We start from the raw sequence: 13923 nt of genomic DNA on the forward strand, positions 1-13923 counted from the left end.
TGTAAAGCAAACAAACACAAGTCCCCAGACATTGTTTAAAACTCTGGGCACCCCAAGTTCATAATTAGAAAAACAATGAGTTGTCTTGGAAAATAAATTCAGAGGCTCAAAATTAAAATGAAATCCAATCATAGATATCACAGATGTAGACACCAAGATCCACACCACGGCCTCTCTACTGGAGACTGCCACAGCTAGACTTGCATAAATATATTTGAAAGCCCAGACACAGCCTGTCTTTTGTTGCATGGGTTTATGTGCTGATAAACTTACTGTGTCGGCGGTAGAAGTGGCAGTTCTACCTAATAGGGGCCAATGATCTAAAAAATCCACCAGCTGACAAAGTCTTCAGCTGCTATATTGTACCAGGTTTCTTCCCTCTCACTGAAAGTGTATCTGTGATAAAGCAGGTAAAGCTTACCTTGCAAGCTGTAAATTAAGGTTTTTGGAAAGACTAAGAGAACAAAACAGTAAAGAACTGAAGTAGGGAAGTATCTGCAAAACACTGGCATCTAGGTATTGTACTGCGACATGATAGGATCCTCATCTGCTTGCCATTTGTAATAAAAAAAAAATGGACAGTGGAGTGTCAGAGTACCTTGCAGGTACATTTGCCTTTTCTAAAATAAGGCTGAAGCTAGTAAGCAGATTTACTCAGAGCTGCAATGTCTTGGATTACCTAGAACTGGTTTGGCTCCCTCCCTTCTTTCTGCACTAGATAAGTTGTGAAGATAATGATTTACAAATTAAAATATGCTTTCATTAATAGATATTCAACAAATGAGCATGGAGGGCCAGCCACACAAGATGTTATTTTGTCCATGAAGAATGATGCACTTTATAATTAGTTTCATTTACATGTGTTCAGTGGCCACTGCACAAGTAATTTGTTATCCCTATCTCCAGAAATAATCCTCAAATAACTACCTGTATATATGCAACACTGATGAAAATGGAATAACATGATGTCAATGCTGGAGAACATAATAAATTATTCCATCCCCTGGAAAGTCATCAACCTAGATAAGGAAATTGCAAAGGCTGATAGGCCATTGTAATTATTTTCTTCTTTGTAATTAAATGTCTAGGCTAGTCAGACATTCAAGGAACTGAAAGGTTTTATAAGACAGGTTTTTAATTCTTGACAACTAAAGCTATGTCCTAAACCATTCCTGTGCTGTCAGTGGAAAAGAACGTGTTGATGAAACTGGAGGCTGTTGTGCCCCATGCAGAGCTTGGGACACTGGAGAGCTCCCGCTGTTTTCATCGTGTTACCATGGGCAGATACAGGAAACTAAATCGAGATTTTAAAAAAAATCAACCTTTAAAGAAATGAAACTCACTATTACATTGCACTAAAACTACAGGAAGTTTACCTTTTTCTCACACACACACGCATATATCTGACTTCCCTCTGTTCTACATCTTTCCTCCTCCAGAAAACCCCTCCATAGAAAAGTACTTACCCAGCCCACGGGGCTTTGACTGTGTTTGTCATTTGGACCACAGAAGTCTTGGAGGAATTTTCAAACCCTGCTGAAGCCACTGGAGGTACAGCACTGCGGCACAGGATTAGCCTTCTGAGGATAGGCATTGTTATTTGTTGTATGCTTTACAGTCTGAAACAAAACGACCCACTTCTCAGCTGGTATTTAAACATTACTGGAGTAAAAGGGAACAACAACAACAACAATAAAATGTTTTCATAAACCAGCACCAGTTACTTTTATTCATTTATTTTCTTGCCATGGCAGTGAATCAAACTTCTATTATTTGCATATCCCAAGAAGTCTTTTTCTGAAGCTGGGAAGACTGCCATTATCAATGATTTCCTGGGATTGTTTTTTTTGTTTGGACATAAACCTATTGGGTTACGACTCCCTAACAAGAGATTTGTTCTGTTCTTGTAAAGATGGAATCCAGGGAAATCCAGACAGAGAGGAAGATTTCAAATCCCTCAAGATACTTTAAGTAGGATTTGGTGCCGGTTTAAAAATATTGTTGAATTCAGTACACTATCAAAAATTGCCATCAGGGTGTAAATGGAGAAATCTGGTCAAATGGAAAAAAAAAAGGATGGCTGAAAGCTCAGGATTCTCCCAGCTTGTATAAGAAATGTCAGAAGGAAGAGGGCATTGGATAAATAATTTTAAATATGACTGAAAATATGCATGAAGACAAAGAGAAGATAGTTCATGGGAATGAGAGTTTGGAATTAGAAACCGAATTTGAGAGGAAAGTAAACTCAAAGAGTTGAATGCTTTCAAGTGAAGGGGAGTAGATCATCTCCAGCCCAGAAGCCTGAAAGAACTGTCAAATGAGAAATCTTCATTCAGGAAGGAAAGATTTTAAATGTGCACTTCAAGTTGGCAATGGTACAAAACTAGAAAGAAGAAAATGCAATGCCTTTATGTAGAAAGAGAAGTGTCCTGGGAAGCAAGAAATCCTGGTATATTAAGAAATGGAAGTATATTAAAAATTTAAAAAGAAAGAAGAGTCGTTGAAGAGACTGTGAAATAAGATATTACAAGGGTTTATTAAATGTAGATACTGCTAGGATAATGTGATTTCTTTCTGTGATTTTTTTCCCCCTATACAAAGGAAACACACCTGATCTTATCTAGACAGAATTACACAAGTGATCTCAGTTATGCAGCTGTGTGAGGAATAACTAGTTCTGTGCAGGAAGGTGTAGGTTAGCACAAAACATGAAATTGTTAAGAAGGTGGCTGAAGTCAGGCCAGAAAAAAGGGTCCTACTGTTAGAATAAGGATTGTTGGGCTTTAAAGCAGTGACTGGTGGATTTTCTCAAAAAGTAGTCTTAGAGGCCATCTGATATGTTGTTTTTGTGAATGATCCTGATCCTGGAACAGAAAAAAAGAGGAAACCATGACACAAACACAAGAAATGGCAGCTAGAGAAATCAGCTTTGGAATATTACACATGAAGAATTAGATGTCAAAAGATTCAGGGTATAGGAAAGGGGAAGAATGAGCTACTGTTTAAGTTTAACATCATGCACCAGGGGACAAACAACCAGAATTTCTGAAGTGCCCTGGGATCTCGCTGCCCAGAGAAGAAAGAGAAGGAATACTATCTGAATGTATCTGTTGGTTACAAAATGACTGTGAGCCACTGATATGATGCCATCATTAAAAAGTCAGATGTTCTCTTTGGATGTATCAGGAGACATATGGGACTGTTAATAGCAAAGTCATAGGGAGGTGTTGTTTGGAATACTGAGAGTGACTCTCACCACCTGCAAGGAAGATTAATTCATATGAGAGCAAAGAAAAAGGAAGACTGATAAAATGATTAAGAAAACAGATACCCAGTTGTGAAAGAAGAGTAAATGAGTGTAGGCTGTTCAGCCTAGCAAAACACAAGCTAAGGAGTCAGATGATTGCTACCTAGGAATAAAACAGAAGGATAAACATCAGTGAAGGAAGAGAGCTATTTAAACTACAGGACAGTGTTGACAAAAGGAAAAGATAGATATTAATTTCCCACAATTAGATATATGCCAGATGTGGGAAACTTTCCAATCATGTCAGTAATGATGTTCTATAGCACTGACAATTCTGAAAAGTTATAGTCAAGAAAGATTAAATCAACCTGAAACAGGTGCAAAAAAGAGCTACTAGATGAATAACAGAATGATGAATTTATTGCTCAGGAGGCACTAGAAGAAAACATACCTTACACAGCCTAACAAAATAAAGATGGAACAGAATGTTTCTGTTCTTTACAAATATTCCAAGGAAATAAAGATCAGGGAAGAAGAGGAGCCATTTCAAGCTAAAAGAAAACGCTGGTATGAGAATAAATAGATATGAACTGTCTATGAATAAATTTAATCTACAAATTAGAAAAGTGTTCCTAAAGGTCAAAGTAGCAGTCACAACAGCAGGAAAATGAGTGAAATTATTGGTGAAATGTAGTGAAATTTTGGGGTGACACAAAAATTACTCCTGTTTGCTAGTTATAAGAGGTTAGTACTTCTGATAGCATGGAGTCAGTGACCTAGGTGACCTAAATGGACATCTTAGATGAAAAAAAATTCAGTTAAGTTCAGCCACAAAGTTCAATCAGAAGAAAGAGGCATTAATTTGACATACATTGCATTTTCTTGATCTCCACTTGCCATAAGTTCCTATTTTCATTTCTGTCCCATATACAATTAGTAAAGAATCATAAGACTCTCCAGACTCAGCTGGAGAACAGACAGGGTTTTCTACATAGGTCAGGTATGTAGGTCTTACACAAACTGCATAAGTCCATCAGATCTACTAAAAACTACACTGAAGGTCCAAAGCAAATGGTTTTCCTTACTTTTCTGACTCCAGAGAAGGCAATAAATTTTAGGTCACTTTTACTTCTCTCTGTGCATCATCTACTTTGGCTTAAAAAATGGTTAGAGAAGAGGTGGAAGGAGGATAAGTGCAGAATCCAGTTTGTTTTGCCACTGTCTGCTCTTCCAATGTTTTTTGACACAAAATGTTGCAACAGAATTAGCTAATTCTTAGTTTTTGATGCCAACATAATATCCACAGTCTAACTGCAAACCTTCTAATGTTCACAAATAACTATGGATCTCTCTTTTTACATTGTTGCCATATTTGCATGGCAAAAGCTTTTTGTATATCAGTTCTAATCCAGCACAGAGTTCAATGCTGAGATAGGATAAACACATAGGAGCAGGGTGTTTCCATTCATTTCTTGGATCTCTCTGGAAATATTCCTAAAGTTACCTTTTTCTGAGATTTCCAGACCATTGTGAGTCAGCTCAAGCTATAAATACATAAAGACTTTCTTGTGGTGTTTAGACACCTTATCTTTGTGGAAGCCAGCACAAAGCATTAAAAATAACTGTGAAGAGAGAGAAACAAAAGGTTTCAATGTTTTAAAATGCAATATTTTGATGGCATGTTGAGTTTTCAGGTAGACATTCATGCAGATCTCATTCTTGTTACTGCTTTTCTCTTTACAGGCACAGTGGATATGATGATAAATTTCTCTTTCGGTTGTTTCCAATTACTATACTTTATTTACCTTAAGAATCAAGGGGAAAAGGCTGCTTCATGAAAACGCACAGCTCTGCTGGATGTGTAGAAAGAGACTTGAGGAGACAATCAAATGATGTCAGTGGCAGGATGATTCACTAGGATCCAGAGTTTTTGAAAGGTCAGGCAACAGCCTGATTTATTTCCCTTTTCTCGAGTGATAAAACAGAGTGAATAAACTGAATAGAAAACAACTGCTTTAATTGCTATACAGGGACACAATTGTTCACTGGGGCCATACCTGGGGCATATTTTTTTCTTCTGATTGATCTTTTCCTGTGCTTTTTCCCTTCTCTGGTTCATTTTTCAGCAACAGTAGGAAATTAAAATCACCCCATTCAAATCACTTGCTTTTTTCCCCTGTGAATTCCCAGAAATTTCTGTTCTTTCTCTTTTCTTTGTTTCAACAGGGCTTTTGATTGCTTTTCTAGTACTTTGTTGTATATGGGGATATAGTCCCAAATATACCTTATAACTTTACTCTAAAAAAACCAAGAACCCAAGCAATCATTTCACCTATTCTCATATTCAGTAATTTTTGGAATGTCAAGTACTGTCCAGGCATGTTTGGTGCAGTTTTCCCTAAGTTATGGGCAGGAATAGAAGGACGGTATCCATCCTACCTTCTACCTAAGCTCTAAATCCCACAGGGGTTTCTTTTGTTTGTGGATTTGGGTTTTTTCCCCCACAAACTTGAATCTGTTTTTTATGCTACTTTTTGTCTTCACATTATTTCAGGGTGTTTCTCTCAAAACATCAGGCAAACTTAGTGTTCTTTGCTCTGAGCAGTCTAAACTGGTTGTCTGGTTATCACTAGAGCACTGGAAGAAGTCAGAATCAAGCTTTACATATCCTTTCAGTCAGGGATACACTGAACATGAGCTGTTTGTATCCAGATTAGGCTTGAGTTGGAGTTGTGGGTAGGTGGCTGGATCATGTCAGGGTTTCAAGTTTAACAGAAATGGTTTGATGTTGATTCATCCAGTCAAATGTTTCCTCACAGAAAGAGAATAGTAAATTTTTGTAAAGTGATTTCTACCATCTCCTTCCCCAGACTATTCTGAAAATAGTTTGTCCCATAGCATTTTTATTGTATGTCTGAAGAATAAAAAATGCATCCCCTTCAACTGTTCAGCCTAGTTACCCTGAATAGTGAATGGAAAGGTTGAAGCCACAGCTGTCAAAACTAATTTTGATACTAGGATATTGTGTAAGTAGCAACATGGTAGAACCCTACACCGTTTCTGGTTTTATGACTTTCTCTGGAGAGCCTAGTGAATTTGGTCATGTTCACTACAGTCCACAGCCTTGCAACAGAAATAAAATATATGGGATTTACGATGTAATGTGCTACAAAATTGCTCCTAACCTTTTCTTGCAGGAAATAAATGAGACTGGACTGAAACAAAAATTGCATTCATCATTGGATTAAAATCTTTCACAGCCCAGGTAATCCAAATGACTTTATGAATTACTATCACTGGGACTAAATTTTGGAGGAAGGATAATGAGAAGTTAAAAAAAGTGAGAGTAAAAAAGAGAAAATCAATGGTAAATATAATGCTTACACAACAAATAATTCATGTTATCATTAATTTTATCAATTATTAAATCAACACTTAGAGACGGTTGTGTTTTGAAAAAAAAATTCTGCTCTGTGATTCAAAATCTCCTTTTTTTCAAACTCCTGAGTGACTTTGGTCTGGCACTTATACCTGTTTTGCCTTTGTCTACATTGCTTTACTGAGATATCAAGATTTCAGAGGATGGACTGGCTGTTTTACCAATATGTATTTCTTACATATCACTAGGACACCTAGTTAGAATTTTAGGAAAGGAAAAGATAAAAAAATATACGACGACACAGAGAAAAATATTTAGTGGGATGAGGAACAGGGTTCTGAACCTGTGGAGATCAATCCTGTCCTGCAAGTCTGACAGTATTTCCTGCTCTTCACAGTACTAAAAATTGTACCAAGGGAAAAAATTATGAAAAAAACAGACATTTAGGAAAGATATGGAAGCTGTAATCCCCAAGCCATAAACACTGGCCTTGATTCATATGCATTGATATCTTCTCTCTTCTAATGCAACGTAATTATTTTGCAAAGCAGGTACATTTATATTCCTTTCATGCTTACAAACTGTATATATAATATCCTTTACATTACAGACATTTCTTTTTCTTCCCAAAATCTTTCACCTCTCATGAAAAGCTATTTTGCCTCCACACCAAAGAGGCAATTTCATCTATTGGCATATTTATAACTCAAGAACCACAGCCATCAGATACTGAGAACCCTAGCTGATTGGTAGCCAACCTTGGTATGATTTTGGCTATAAGCACATGGTGCCTAGCAAGTCTTAGTTTTTATGTGAAACTTAAGCCATGTCTTCAACCTCTTTGGTACCCAGTGACTCACGTCTTTTCATCCAGCGCTACACAGCCTCTCAGCTACTGATTCAAAAGCAAGCAGGAGTTAGGCTAATTCTTTATATTTAGTTAGTGTCTTAAGTCTTCAGCCTTAAGTGAATTAATACTGTCATTGATAATGGGAATGGACTCACTTCAGGAATCACTGCAGGACTGCATCCTAATCAGAAAAAAATAAGACTGAAGCAGATGGTCTAGGTTATAGTGATGCTACTGCCACTAACTTGCTGGGGGAAAGTCACAAAATTTTCTCATGCTTCAGTTTTCTATTTGCAACATACCAGGTTTTCCTCCAAGTGTACTTAGAGATTAACCATTTATGAAAAGATGGCTATCACAGATTGTTTTATTATTTACAGTGTCTTTTATTTTTAATAATCATCCTCAGCTAGGAGAGTCTCTCCAGATGCCATGAAAATAATTAAAGAGCACAATACAATAAAGATAAAAACTTCTTTAATTATTTTTTAATAGGGCTTTGGTTGGATTACAGAATGTCACTGAAGTAATAATAACAGGCAAGAAAAGATTTGTTTCTCTCTTTGATTTTCCAAAGCCAATGATCTGTAACTGCCTCTTAGCTGTTACACAATCGTGTCTCTAGGTATGCATTTAATACTTTAAATATGCCCCTGATTATATGAAAGCTTGATTATTCCAACACCTTTCAGGTTCTGTATGATAATCAAGGCTGTGTTGGAAGGACCTGATCTAATGCCAGCTGATGTCAAAGTAAAGCACAGCACTAAATACTGCAGGCAATATTATAGGTCTTCTAAGTCAGTGTGTCCTGAAGGGAAGCTGTGCAGCTCCAAATTGGACAGTAGTGGGTCTCTCACAGTTTTTCTTTGATGTTTTCCATTACATTGCAAAGAAGAATTTCTTAACTTTTATGGCTGCAGTGAGCTATTCAGAAAATTTAAAGTGGTGTAATCGGCCTCATGACAGAAACAGTATGTTGAAACTTCCCCTTAGCTCATCCCCACTGTTTAACCTCTCAATAATAACCTTGTCTCCTCATGGTTCACCTGTCATATGGTCTGCAGGACAGAATCATAGACCAGTTTGGGTTGGAAGGGACCTTAAAGACCATCTAGTTCCAACCCCCGAGCCATGGGCAGGGACACCTGCACTTGTGGAAGTTAACACAGGTACTTAGACACCAAGGTGACTGATAACCTGAGAGATTCCTTAAAATTTCTCTGCATAGGGAAATATATAAGTAGGCAAGTGTTAGAAAACTAGATAAATCAGTAGATAAACAGTGGATGAATAGGTAAATAGGCGAACAGCAGTAAAGATTTATTATGTTATCCTTATTTCCCTGCCAATGTAAAATAGTTTTTTTAGTATTCTTGCTAATGTTTCTGCTCTTCATAGTTTAAAATGCCAAGCAGTAGGACCTGGATGACAATTGTCATCAAGCGCTATGTGTAACATCAGTGGTTACAAAGTTTCTTCTTCTCATTTCCTTCAACCTTCTAGACCAGTTGCTCCAGAAAAGAAATGTCATAATAACCAATGTCCCCTCTTCCTCCTCTTTTCTCCTAGATTTTGTTGCTGAGAAGATGTCACGTGGTATGGAATACCCCTTTGGTCACTTCGGGACAGCTGCCCTGGCTATGTCCCCTCCCAAGACCTTGCCCACCGCCAGCCCGGTGGTGCGGAAGGGAGGGTGGGAGAGGCAGCCTTGATGCTGTGCGAGCGCTGCTCTGCAGCAGCCAAAACACCGGTGGGTGATCACCACCTTTCTGCCCACCAGTACACGGCACAGCACTGGGGGGGCTGCTGTGGGGAAAATTAACTCCAGCTCAGCCATAGCCAATACAAATAACTTAGTCCTCTGACCTGAGTTAGACATCTGCTTTAGTGCAAGTTGAATGACATCCTAGGAGTGCCCTTTTTTAACCATTGAATATAAAGGTAGGGTAGTTAGTGAAATGGTCACGCTGTAGACATATGCAGTCAAATGAGGTAAGTACTATCCTCATATGCTCCAACTTTTGGCAGGACTTCTAGGAAAACTCAAAGTTTTAGTAAACCTGGATGGAAAACAAGGGCCATGGTACCTAACCCAACAATGATAAACACTAAGATGTCTTATTTCTGGAATTATTTGTTTTTCAGATATGATTTTGTAGCTGAGATCCTGTTTCAGGATCCTTTATCCCCCTCCTCCATAATAAACGCCTTAAGTTAGTCATTAATGTTCTAGGTGATTTTGGAAAAGTCATCTATTCCATTCTCTTCCTTTAAAATGGGGATAATACTTTCCTCTCATTGTACTGCCTGAGGTTGAAGTCCATCCATCAGTATGAGGCATCAAACAGTGCAGGGTGAAAGTGGTGTCATTAGCTTTGTTCCACATCTTGTGCTTCAGTACAATCTTAGACACAATTTCTAATCACATCTGCAACAAATTGATTTAAGCTGTAAGCACTTTGAAATACTTTATACTGTAAATGGAAATCTTTCCATAGTTCTGAGCTCTAAAAGCTAGTTGCATCAAAAATTCTATTTGAAGTGGGTATTTTTCCTCAAATAATGCCAATCTGACATTGCTTCTTATTATTTCACATCAAAAGGCTCATCTTTATCTGAGGCCTTTGCTCCAGTTCCTTATTTTCTCCCCTTGTTCCTCTGTCCCTGCATACATTTTAAAGTCTAATTTAAGTTCCCAATACCATACTAAATGTTATCTGTTCCTCTAGATCCTTATTTAACTGTTCTTGTCTTAATTTCATCTCTTGCAATTGTAACTCATTATTCAGGTTATTTCTCACAAGATTGATTTGAGTATTAGGGGATCATTTACTTTTCCATTATAGCAGCCACTTCAGGTTATAAATTCTGACTGTAAGGAGAAAATGTGCCAGAAAACTGTTAAGTTTTGTCAGCATTTGTGTGAAACAGAACTGGGCTTGTACTGCAGAGACTTTCATGACTGATACATTTTCTATCTTTGTATTTTCTGTGGATAATTCAGTCATTGCATCTCCTGCATGTTGAAGTATGGAGGAAAACACTTGATTTTTATTGTCATTTTCCAATGTGAATTGAGGATATGCCTGAAGTGAGAAGATCTTTCAATCTCCTGCCTGTGTTGACAGCTGCTACTTGGGGGAGCAGATGGTTCAGGTGATTGCTAGCTATGGCTTATGTTGCTGTTGTTGGGAACAATTATGGCTTCATTTTCTGTGTGTTGCGTCTTTAAACTTCCAAGTGTTTGCTGAGGACTGCTGCCATTTTGTGTTCATTTCAGACAGCGTCTGTTGCAGAAGAATCTTTGCTATCCAGCATGGGGACTTCCGTTCTTCCTTTTTGTTTGGCTCTCCCTTCATCCAGATTAAATTACTGACAGAATGAAGCATGAACTGATTTTTGTGCATGTAACAGGAATGTCTGTGGAGAGTCCCAAGCTGGGTTTCTGGCTTGAAACTAGCTTGGATTCATAGTAGCAAACAATAAAGCTCCTTCCCAGCCTGGAGATGCGGACTCAGAAAATCATGATCAAAGTTGCTTCCCTGCCCACAATATGTCTTACTGGTTATTTTAGGTAACTCTTCAAGCAACATGTTGAATGTTGTTTGTCTGATGCTCAATCTTCCAGGTCAGTCATTCTACTAAGCACTAGCAGAAGGGGTTTGCAGGGGGGTGGTCTGATATTAGCATTGGATTTCAGCAGAGAGTCCCCAGATAAATGAAAGGAGCCAACTTTGACTCTACGTTTATTAACATTGTAGCTGTTACTTGACTAGCCCTTCTCGACTGAACTCAGGATAGCGTCATCAATTTTTGTTACCAAGGTAACACAAGCTTTGGCCTAGCCACTACAGGGGTAATGGACTTGCAGCAGTTTTGCAGCAGCGCTTACCTATCTGAGCTGTGACTAGAAAATTTGTTTTTAAAGTCAGGGCCTCCCTCATTGTAAGAGCCCTTCACAATGTCCAGAGCAGTCCCCTCTATCTGCCAGGCCCCTTGGGGCACTGCCAGCCCTGCTTGCATTCGCCTTGTCCCCCAGGGCTCCCCCAGCCTTTCCCAGGGCCCAGGACCCCATGCCAACCCCCCGGGGCAGCCTGCGCCTGCCCCAGTCACACCCAGCAGGGCCAGGCTGTCTCCCCACAGCCCTGCTCTGCCCAGGCGTGGGCTGCCCCAAGCCAGGCCCACCCCCCAGCCTGGCCTTGGCCTGCCCCATCCCTAGGGAGGTGCCTGATGCCTAGGGCCGGTGTCCCACCGGCTGCCCTGCTCCCTCCTTGCCAGCCCCGGGATCCCCCGCAGCTGCCTCACCCCTGCCCACCCGCACGGCGCCATGGCACTGCCCGCTCCATTGCAAAGCTGCTCACTGCATGCGTCAGCCTCACTCACATCCCCTGACAGTGAGGTTTTAGTGCTGGTTTTATATGAGTGATTGCTGGGGAACAGCTGGCACTCATAAAATGAAACACAGAAGATCTTGTTAATGACTTGTCACCATTTTTCTCCCTTGCTTTATGGGACAGGGGAAAGCAAACAGCTACTGGGGTCTGCACAGAAGGGGCCTGCAGCCGTCCCTGGCTTCCAGACACCAAAATTACATTGATTGACTGCAGTGCCTTAAATTGAAACTGCAAAGAGTGCCTTTACACTGTGGATGCATGTAGAAAGCCACTGGGTAAGAAACATGACATATCTGGAGGGGAATGGCAAAGCAGTAGAAAGAGTTTGCTGACTTGCCTCTCTTGTCAATTATTTACCAGGCCTAACCCTGCTCCAAGCAACTCTCATCTGTGCAGCCCTCGAAATGCCAACGGCAGCACTGCCAATGCTACAAGGCTCGGACTGGTGTTGGCACTGGGGGAAAAATACTTTAAGGTGTCCCCGAAGCAGACAAGGCCTAAACACAGGGGTTTCCGAAGCTGCAGGTCGTCTTGTTTGCTACTAATCTACTGTTTTCTCAGAGGAAGTTCCCATCTATACTAAGCCTCCCCGATGTACTGGAAATGTCAACTGCTTTAAAATACAAACTGAACATGATTCTCAGATTGAAAGTCCTTTATTCCTATGTCATGTAAAAGGAAGAGAAGGAAGTACCCGCAGGCAGCTGTGGATAAAAAGGCTGAGTTGGGGTAGGAGTGCTTCAGGTTTAATAGGCATGTTTTGGTGGCTTTTGAGCAATTTGTGTAAAAACCTAAACATACTCTCATTCCAATCTGAATATTAAGGGATTGTACAATTGCTGGATTGGCATCTCTAGGGAACAGAACTCTATTTTTCCAGCAAGTAGGGAAAAGGAGACTGCAGAGATTGCTTGCTCGGCTCACCAGCAGTAGACTTCAGCGCTGCAACACACACCACTGCCTTGAATCAAAAGTGTAGCTAGTCCCTAATTGGGGAGGGACAGGAGCATTCGGAGCATCTCTTCAAATCAGTTATTCAAGCCAGTAGAGAAAAAAAGGGAGGTGTGTTATGCCATTTCCTCTCTCTGCCATCAAATACTCTCTTTAGAGATTTATCTGTCTTTGATCATTGGAAAATCTTCCTAAATTAGTGATGTAGGGGAGAAAACCTCTGGCCTGAACTTAGAAGTGCAGTTTATGTCCTAATTTGCCCATTCAAAACCTAATAGGAGACAAATGCTTAGAGGCATTAAGTACCTAAATACATTTGTAGATCTGAGCTCTTCTTCCTTTTATTAGTACACTGACTCTTTATAGTTATCTAGTTTAATAAGAAAAACAGGTTTTACATGGAATTTTATAAAACTAATATATTGTTTCAATACTAGATTGGAACAGCACCTGAGGAGCCATACTGTTCTCTTGGGTGTAAAGAGGCATTCAGGCAGCTACTTAAAACCGTATCATGTGCTCAGTTCAGAGCTGTTCCAAGCTATCAGCTGCATCTGCATTTGTATGTACAGCATATGGTATTTAACTTTTACATCTGAATTGTTGCAGTGATGTTATTGAGATGAGTTCCTGAGATTGTTTCCACCCTGTGGCAAATGAGGGATATGCAGGTTTCTGAGCATAACTCCATTCCAGATTCAGAGATGTCTTCTGTTAAACCAGTCTATTACTCAGCAATTATCTTTTACACTCCCATTTGTACTGAGCCATAAGCTAATAAATGCATGAGCCTTTTTTGGTGCAACTAATGCACTGATGATCCAGGAAAATAAAGCACCTTTTAAACTAAGAATGTTCAAGTAAACTGACCCATTAAATCTATGCATGCTAAGCTTTGTCAGAAAGCCAAATGGACCCATTCAATGCCTGGTCAGTTGAGATGGACATTTAAGAAAATACCTAATCTGTTCACCATGAGTGGGATTTAGCTACCCAAATAGGGATGTCTGATACTGTTTTAGATGTCCAGCTGCATCCAAATCAACTGCACAACTGAAGGGCATGGGAGGCAAAATAGGCTCACTTTACCTTCCAGTTG

General features: G+C 39.6%; 1 long non-coding RNA gene across 8 annotated transcripts in view; it reads right to left on the reverse strand.

The window, feature by feature from the left end:
* The window catches only part of LOC119156193, a 70341-nt gene that overhangs the window by 41803 nt on the left and 14615 nt on the right, over window positions 1–13923 (reverse strand). For 7 of the 8 annotated variants that reach the window (XR_005107013.1, XR_005107017.1, XR_005107012.1 and 4 more), the window contains exon 2: window positions 1467–1662. This is a non-coding gene — a long non-coding RNA (uncharacterized LOC119156193). The remainder of the gene's footprint in view (window positions 1–1466; window positions 1663–13923) is intronic. The other variant, XR_005107011.1, reaches the window with a different exon arrangement.

The sequence above is a fragment of the Falco rusticolus genome, chromosome 12 (genome assembly GCF_015220075.1).
Source record: "Falco rusticolus isolate bFalRus1 chromosome 12, bFalRus1.pri, whole genome shotgun sequence".
Lineage (NCBI taxonomy): Eukaryota > Metazoa > Chordata > Aves > Falconiformes > Falconidae > Falco > Falco rusticolus.